Source organism: Arachis ipaensis, chromosome B1 (genome assembly GCF_059453495.1).
Source record: "Arachis ipaensis isolate K30076 ecotype BB chromosome B1, ASM5945349v1, whole genome shotgun sequence".
Taxonomy (NCBI): domain Eukaryota; kingdom Viridiplantae; phylum Streptophyta; class Magnoliopsida; order Fabales; family Fabaceae; genus Arachis; species Arachis ipaensis.
In genome coordinates, this window is record NC_142436.1 from 62,785,424 (window position 1) to 62,794,953 (window position 9,530).

General features: G+C 41.5%; 1 non-coding gene across 1 annotated transcript; it reads right to left on the reverse strand.

The window, feature by feature from the left end:
- Positions 1-538: 538 nt before the first annotated feature.
- Positions 539-645, reverse strand: LOC148576803 (small nucleolar RNA R71). Its single transcript, XR_015904470.1, has one exon. It is a non-coding gene; the product is annotated as a small nucleolar RNA R71 (small nucleolar RNA).
- Between the last annotated feature and the right edge of the window lie 8,885 nt (positions 646-9,530).

A 9,530-nucleotide genomic window follows, 5' to 3' on the forward strand; every position in this document is an offset into this window, starting at 1 on the left:
TGAGCAGGAACAGGGACAAAGAACCTCTATTAGACTTTGATCCTGAACTTGAAAGGACTTTGAGGTGGCATTTGCAACACGCAAGACTTTACAAGGCTGCAGAGTCCTCCATGGATCATAATAATGCTGCTAATGCCAATATGACAAATCCGAATGGGAATGAGCAACCTAGAAGAGTGCTTGGCTCTTACACTTCTCCCAATGCAGATCTTTATGGAAAAAGCATTATGGTGCCTCCTATAGCTGCAAACAATTTTGAACTGAAGCCTTAGCTTATCACTCTTGTGCAACAAAATTGCCAGTATTATGGACTCTCTCAGAAAAACTCAAATCAATTTATTTCTGATTTCCTACAGATTTGTGATAAAGTGAAGACCAATGGAGTGAATTCTGAGGTATACAAACTCATGCTCTTCCCATTTGCTGTGAGAGATAGAGCAAAGCTGTGGTTAGATTCTCAACCCAAGGAGAGTTTGGATACTTAGGAAAAGGTTGTCACGGGATTTCTGACTAAATTTTCCCACCTCAAAAGCTGACTAAGCTAAGAATGGAGGTTCAGAATTTCAGACAGAAAGATGGTGAGACCCTTTATGAAACTTGGGAGAGATTCAATCTACTGACTAGGCAATGCCCTCTGGATATGTTCTTTAGATGGACTCAGCTGGATATTTTTTATGAGGGCTTATGTGAAATGTCCAAGATGTGCTTAGATAATTCTGTAGGTGGTTCTTTGCACATGAAGAAGACACCAGAGGAGACTGCTGAGCTTATTGAATTGGTTGCTAACAACCAATACTTATATTCCTCCAACAGGAATCCTGTGAACTCTGAGACCCCTCAGAAGAGTGGCATTTTGGAAGTGAAAGCTGTTGATGGTCTTCTTGCTCAGAACAAACTTTTGTCTCAGCAAATAAGTCTAATTACTCAACAGTTGAGTGGAATGCAAGTTTTAGCTGTCAACACCCAGAATGCACCTCAAGAGGTCTCTTATGACATGATAGGTAATTTGATGCAAAATGAGAATTATGATTATGCTTAATCTTCTTCTAAACAGGTCAATTACATGGGGAGTGCTCCTAGACACCTGATGAGCGGATAATTTATACGCTTTTTGGCATTATTTTTAGGTAGTTTTTAGTATAATTTAGTTAGTTTTTACTATGTTTTTATTAGTTTTTATGCAAAATTCATAATTCTGGACTTTACTATGAGTTTGTGTATTTTTCTGTGATTTCAAGTATTTTCTGGCTGAAATTGAGGGACCTGAGCAAAAATCTTATTCAGACGCTGAAAAAGGACTGCAGATGCTGTTGGATTCTGACCTCCCTGCACTCGAAGTGAATTTTATGGAGCTATAGAAACCCAATTGGTGCACTCTTAATTGCGTTGGAAAGTAGACATCTAGGGCTTTCCAGAACTAGATAATAGTGCATACTTTGCCCAAATTTTGACGACGCAAACTGGCGTTCAAACACCAACTTCCTGTCCTATTCTGAAGTTAAACGTCAGAAACAGGTTACAAACCAGAGTTAAACGCCACAAACAGGCTGCAACCTGGCGTTTAACTCCAAGAGAAGTCTCTACACGTGTAAAGCTCAATGCTCAGTCCAAGCACACACCAAGTGGGTCCCGGAAGTAGATTTCTGCATCATTTACTCATTTCTGTAAACCTTAGTTACTAGTTTAGTATAAAAACTACTTTTAGTGATTTATTTCACATCTTTTGATCATTTTTGAGACTATCTTTGTATCACTTTTGATCTCTTGATCACATTTAGGGGCTGGCCATTCGGCCATGCCTGGACCTTCATCACTTATGTATTTTCAACGATGGAGTTTCTACACCCCATAGATGGGTTAAGTATGATTTTGGTCCCCAATGCAGGGGCTGAAAATTTATTTCGTCCCTCGCCTTTTTTTCGTTCAAAAATGGTCCCCAAGGTTTCAGTTTGTTTTAAAATCGTCTTTTTTACCAATTATATTTTTTTATTACCAAATTACCCTTTATTAAAAAAATTATAAAATAAAATAAATATAAAATAAATAAAAAAAAGAAAAAAAGAAAGAAAGGGGGATACAGAAGCGGGGTGGGGGGGCCGAGAAAGAAAGAAAGAAAAGGGGGGGAGGGGCCGAGAAAGAAAGAAAGGGGGAGGGGGGAGAAAGGTGGGGGGAGGGGGAGAGACGCCATGCCGCCGTACCGCCGTCGCACCGCCGCTTCTTGTTCTTCTTCCCGCCACCGCACCGCCGCCCGTTTCTTCTTCTTCTTCTTCTTCTTCTTCTTCTTCTTCTTCTTCTTCTTCTTCTTCTTCTTCTTCTTCTTCTTCTTCCCGTCGACACCACCGCCGAGCCGTTGCCCACCGCCCCCCGCTTCTTCTTCTTCTTCTTCTTCTTCTTCTTCTTCTTCTTCTTCTTCTTCTTCTTCTTCTTCTTCTTCTTCTTCTTCCCGCCGATACCACCTCCGAGCCGTTGCCCGCCGCCCGCCACTTCTTCTTCTTCTTCTTCTTCTTCTTCTTCTTCTTCTTCTTCTTCTTCTTCTTCTTCTTCTTCTTCTTCTTCTTCTTCTTCTTCCCATCGACACCACCGCCGAGCCGTTGCCTACCGCCCGCCGCTTCTTCTTCTTCTTCTTCTTGCTGATTCTGGGTTCTTGATGATGATGATGATTTTCTGATTCTGAGTATTATTGTTTGATTTTTCTGGATTTTCTGAGTTCTGGCTTTTGATGAGGATGACGATGATGATATTGATTTTCTAATGTTTTGGTTGGAGTGATGGATGCTGGTGATGGAGTAGCAGTGGATGGGGGGGTGGTGGTGGTGGTTGTTCTGATTTTGAGTTCTGATGATGATGGTGGTGGTGGTGGTGGTGGTGGTGATGGTGATGGTGGTGGTGGTGGTGGTGGTTGGTGGTAGGTGGTGGGTGGTGGTGGTTGTGGTGGTGCTGGTGCTTTTTCATAAATTTGGGGAAGAAGGGATAGGGGCATTTTGGTCCGAAGGACGGTTTTAAAATAAATTGAAACTTTGGGGACCATTTTGGAGCAAAAAAAAGGCGAGGGACGAAAAAAATGTTCAGCCCCTACGTTAGGGACCAAAATCATACTTAACCCCCCCATAGATTAAGGTGTGGAGCTCTGCTGTTCTTCATGAATTAATGCAAAGTACTATTGTTTTTCTATTCAATTCAAGCTTATTCTTATTCCAAGATATTCACTCGCACTTCAACCTGATGAATGTGATGATCCGTGACACTCATCATCATTCTCACCTATGAACGCGTGCCTGACAACCACTTCCGTTCTATCTGTAATAGCTTGAGTGTGTATCTGTTAGCCTCCTGGTTCACGATCAGAGTCTTCGTGGTATAGGCTAGAATTATTGGTGGCCATTCCTGAGATCCGGAAAGTCTAAACCTTGTCTGTGGTATTCCGAGTAGGATCTGAGAAGGGATGACTGTGACGAGCTTCAAACTCGCGAGTGTTGGGCATAGTGACAGACGCAAAAGGATCAATGGATCCTATTCCAACAAGATCGAGAACAGACAGATGATTAGCCGTGCGGTGACAGTGCATTTGGACCATTTTCACTGAGAGGACGGATGGTAGCCATTGACAACGGTGATCCCCCAACATAAAGCTTGCCATGGAAAGGAGTATGAATGATTGAATGAAGGCAGTAGGAAAGCAGAAATTCAAAAGGAGCAAAGCATCTCCATACGCTTATCTGAAATTCTCACCAGTGAATTACATAAGTACTTCTATCCTATTTTATATTTTATTTATATTTTAATTATCAAAACTTCACAACCATTTGAATCCACCTGACTGAGATTTACAAGGATGACAATAGCTTGCTTCAAGCCGACAATCTCCGTGGGATCGACCCTTACTCACGTAAGGTTTATTACTTGGATGACACAGTGCACTTGCTGGTTAGTTGTGCGGAGTTGTGAAAAATAATTGAGATTATGAACGTGCGTACCAAATTTTTGGCACCATTTTAGAGATCACAATTTCGTGCACTAACACCCCAATAATGATCCATACTCTAAGACCTACAATCAAGGGTGGAGGAATCACCCAAATTTTGGGTGGAGAGACCAACCTCAGAGATCTCAAAACTTCAACAATAATTCTCAAGGCAGTTTTCAGTAATATAATCATAATAACCACGAATTTCAGTCTCATCAACAACAACCACCTCAGCAGAAAAATTCTCAGTCCTAGCAGAATTCTAACTGGGAGACAATGATGAATAGTTTTATGTAGGAAACCAGAGTTTCCATTAGAAACTTAGAGGTGCAAATGGGCCAGTTGAGCAAGTAAATACCTGAGAAGTCTTCAAGTACTTTTCCTGATGATACAACGGTGAACCCAAGAGATGATTGCAAGGCTATTCAGTTGAGAAGTGGTAATGTAGCTGGTTCTGAGAGCAAAGTGAATGAGGAGCTTGTTGAAAAAGAAGCTCCAGAGGAGAAGAAGGAAGAAGTAGAGCACGCCTCTCCAAAGCGTACAGACAACCCATTCCCAGACTCTCTTGACACCTATCCTACATTGCCCAAGGCTCCTGATTACAAACCAAAAATGCCATACCCTCAAAGGCTTCAGATGGCTTCCAAGGACAAGAAATTTTCTAGATTTTTAGAAGTCTTCAAGAAGCTGCAGATCAACATTCCATTTGCAGAGGCTCTTGAGCAAATGCCTCTCTATGCTAAATTTATGAAAGAATGGTTGACTAACAAGAGAAATTGGAAGGAACAAGAAACAGTGGTGTTAACCAAGGAATGTAGTGCTATTATTCAACATAACCTTCCTGAGAAGATGCAAGATCCAGGGAGCTTTGTAATTCCTTGCACCATTGGAGATGTCACCATTCAGAGAGCTTTATATGATCTTGGAGCTAGCATCAATCTCATGCCACTTTAAGTGATGAAAAAGCTCCAAATTAAGGAGGTAAAACCCACTCGTATTTCTCTTCAGCTTGCTAATCTTTCTATTAAATTTTCTGTGAGTGTTGTTGAGGATTTACTTGTGAAAGTAGGACCATTTATTTTTCCTGCTGATTTTGTTATATTGGATATAGAAGAGGATGCAAAGTCCTCTATTATTCTTGGTAGACCCTTTTAAGCTACAAGTAGAGCTTTGATTGATGTGCAAAAGGGTGAATTAACACTAAGGGTCAACGAAGAGCAGGTGGTCCTTAATGTATTTGAAGCTCTCAAATACCCTAATGATTCTGAAGGGTGTATGAGAGTTGATATTGTTGAACCACTTGTTCAAGAGGTACTGGAAGCTGAGGTACTTGATGATATTCTGGATCCTATTTCTGAGTATGAATTAGTTGATGTTGATGATTCACCACCCCAGAAGGTAGTGATGAGCATGCCAATAAAGGAGAAGGAAGTCCCCAAGCTTAAGCTCAAACCCTTGCCTCCTTCTCTGAAATATGTATTCTTGGGTGAAAATGATTCATATCTAGTTATTATTAGCTCTTCCCTGAAGCCTGGAGAAGAAAAAGCGCTTATTTCAGTAATCAGGAGCTATAAAACAGCTCTTGGGTGGACCATTGGTGATTTAAAGGGGATTAGCCCAACCAAGTGTATGCACAAGATCCTTCTTAAAGATGATGCTAAACCAGTTGTGCAACCACAAAGGAGACCCAATCCAACAATAAAAGAGGTGGTCCAAAAAGAGGTAATGAAACTATGGGAAGCCGGCATTATTTACCCTATTTCTGACAGCCCTTGGGTGAGCCCTGTGCAGGTAGTTCCCAAGAAAGGAGGGATGACAGTGATCAAGAATGAACAGAATGAGCTAATTCCTACAAGGATAATCACAGGATGGAGAATGTGCATAGACTACAAGAGGCTCAACACTGCTACAAGGAAGGATCACTTTCTCTTGCCTTTCATTGATCAGATGCTTGAGAGGTTAGATGGCCATGCTTTTTATTGTTTTCTAGATGGATATTCTGGATATAATCAAATTGCAGTGGACCCTTAAGATCAAGAGAAGACAGCATTCACATGTCCTTTTAGAGTATTTGCTTACAGGAGAATGCCATTTGGACTCTGTAATGCTCCAGCAACTTTTCAAAGGTGTATGCTTTCAATTTTTTCTGATATGGAAAAGTTCATTGAGGTATTTATGGATAACTTTTCTATTTTTGGTAATTCTTTTGAATCATGCCTTAAGCATTTATCTCTGGTCTTGAAACGGTGTCAAGAATCAAACCTTGCTTTAAATTGAGAAAAATGTCATTTTATGGTTACAGAAGGTATTGTTCTTGGACACCGGATTTCAAGCAAGGGAATTGAGGTTGATAGAGCAAAGGTGGAGGTAATGGAAAAATTACCACCACTATCTAATGTTAAAGCGGTCAGGAGTTTCTTGGGTCAAGCAGGATTTTATAGAAGATTTATAAAGGATTTTTCTAAAATTGCTAAACCATTGAGCAACCTATTAGTTGCTGATGTTCCTTTTGTGTTTGATGATGAATGCCTGCATGCTTTTGAAACTCTGAAAGCAAACCTTACCTCTGCCCCAATTATAGCTCTCCCTGACTGGGATTTACCATTTGAATTAATGTGTGATGCTAGTGATTTAGCTATAGGAGCTATTTTAGGATAGAGGCATGGCAAGTTTATACATGTCACTTACTATGCTAGCCGTGTGTTAAATGATGCTCACAAGAATTACACAACTATAGAAAAAGAATTATTAGCTATTGTGTATGCTGTTGATAAGTTTAGGTCCTATTTAATTGGTTCTAAGGTTATTGTTTTTACTGATCATGCTACTTTGAAGTACCTTCTAACCAAACAGGATTCTAAATCAAGATTAATCAGATGGGTGTTACTCCTTCAGGAGTTTGATATTGAGATAAAAGATAGAAAAGGGTCAAAAAATCAAGTAGCTGACCACCTTTCCAGAATTGAGCCTGAAGCAGGAGTACAGTCACCCACAGCTATGGCTGAGACATTTCTGGATGAGCAACTGTTCCTCATTCAGTAGGCTCCATGATTTACAGACATTGTAAATTATAAAGCTATGAATTTCATTCCAAAGGAGTACAGTAGACAACAAGTGAAGAAGCTACTAACTGATGCAAAATACTACTTTTGGGAGGAACCATACCTTTTTAGAAGATGCCCAGATGGTATAATCTGTAGATGCGTTCCAGATGAAGAAACACAGTAGATTCTTTGGCACTGTCATGGTTCTGATTATGGAGGCCACTTTGGTGGTGAAAGGACAGCTACAAAGGTCCTTCAGAGCGGGTTTTACTAGCCGACTCCCTTCAGGGATTCAAGAGCATTTGTGAAGAGCTGTGACAGATGTGAAAGAGCTAAGAATCTCCCTGCCAACCATGAGATGCCACAGCAGGGGATTCTTGAGGTTGAGTTGTTTGATATGTGGGGTATTGACTTCATGGGACATTTCCCACCCTCGTATTCCAACAACTATATTCTAGTGGCAGTTGATTATGTGTCCAAATGGGTAGAGGTTGTGGTTCTGCCTACCAATGATGCCAAAGTGGTGATGAGCTTTCTTCAGAGATATATTTTCAGCCAGTTTGGTGTCCCAAGGACACTCATCAGTGATGGTAGAAGTCACTTCTATAACAGACAGCTGGACTCACTTCTTCAGAGATATAAAGTCTATCATAAAGTGGCAACCCCTTATCACCCTTAGACAAGTGGATAGGTTGAGGTTTCCAACAGAGAACTAAAGAAGATTCTAGAGAAGACCGTCAATGTCTCAAGGAAGGACTTGTCTAGGAAGCTTGATGATGCTCTCTGGGCATACCAGACAGCCTACAAAACTCCTATTGGCATGTCCCCTTATCAGTTGGTATATGGCAAAGCCTATTACATGCCAATGGAGCTGAAGCATAAAGATTACTGGGCAATCAAGTATCTGAACTTTGATGCTCAGGCTACAGAAATTAAGAGAATGCTTCAGTTGAGTGAGCTTGACGAATTCAGATATTCAGCCTATAAGAATGCCAAGCTCTATAAGGAGAGAACCAAGATATGGCATGACAAGAAGATTTTCATCAGAGTCTTTCAGCCAGGTCAGAGAGTGCTTCTGTATAATTCAAGGCTCAAGCTCTTTCTCGGGAAGCTGAAATCCCAGTGGTCAAGACCGTTTGTAGTTACCAGAGCTTCACCATATGGTCATGTAGAGATTCAGGAAGAGAATTCTAACAGGAAATTCACAGTTAATGGTCAGAGGTTGAAGCACTATGTTGGAGGCAAGATTGATCGCCAACGGTCCGTTCATCTGCTGAATTAGCAGGATTGACCGTCAAGCTAATGACGTTAAAGAAGCACTTGTCGGGAGGCAACCCGATAATTTCGTATCCTTAGTTTATTTTCTATTATTATGATTTTATTATTACTTAATTTTTATTGAGTTTTTATTGTTTTCCCCTTGGTTTACATGTGTTTTGATCATGCAGAAATTTTGGAATAGGAACCGATACACTTAGAAGGAATTTTGGCAACTCTGGAGGTGGAAGTCTCGGACTGGGTGGTGTCAAACTTGGGATATCCAAGTTTGGCGCTGTGTGTGCATGTAAGATGGAGTTTTCTCTCCAGAAGGTCTATGCAAAACTTGGAAAATTCCAAGTTTGGCGTGAAGAACGACGTAGAATGGGGCAATTTGAGAAGCATATGGCGCCAAACTTGATCCCTTGCAAGTTCGGCATGGAGTTGCGCACAAAAGGAGAAAAGTTCTCTGCTATGGGGACGCCAAACTTGGCTCCCCTGGTGTTTGGCATGGAGAACGACGTAAAGAAGAGAAAAAGAGGAAGAGTTGACGCCAAACTTGAACTTTTCAAGTCTGGCGTGGGAATTGCATACATAAGGAGGGAAGGCTCTGCCAGGGGGTCGCCGAATTTGGCTCCCCTGGCATTTGGCGCAGAAAATTCTATAAAAAAAAAGAGGGTGGCGCCGAACTTGAGCCACACCAAGTTCGGTGCTAGGATGAGGCCTTGTTTTCAGCAGACACAGCGCCAAACTTCAAAGTCTCCAAGTTTGGCGCCAGGTTATACTTTTTGGCCAACGCCAAATGTGATCACCCCATATTCCAGCCATATCACATGGCATCCCTCTGATTGATCCTTTCCCTTTTTGTTCCCTTTTTCAATTATTCCCATCAGCTTTAACACCTTCCCACATATTCCCCTTTCCAACCCTCCTGCACCCAAACACTTGTCCCTTCCTCCCTTGACCGAATCCCACTCCCCCTTTCCCCATACTTGCATGTGATCCCTCACCAACCACTCCCCCCAAGGTAAACCCGTGACTCCCCAACCCTCCTGCAGCCTAAACACTTTCCCCACTCCTATTTAAACACCCACCCACAACCCAATACCAACACTTCATTCCTTCTTCCTCACCTCAGCAAACACTAAACCCCTTCTGTACTCTTCTTCCCCCTTCTGTAACACAAGCCAACTACCCCACTTCCTTTCCTATATAAACCCCAACCCTTTTACCACACACACAACAAATCAAATACACCCATTCCA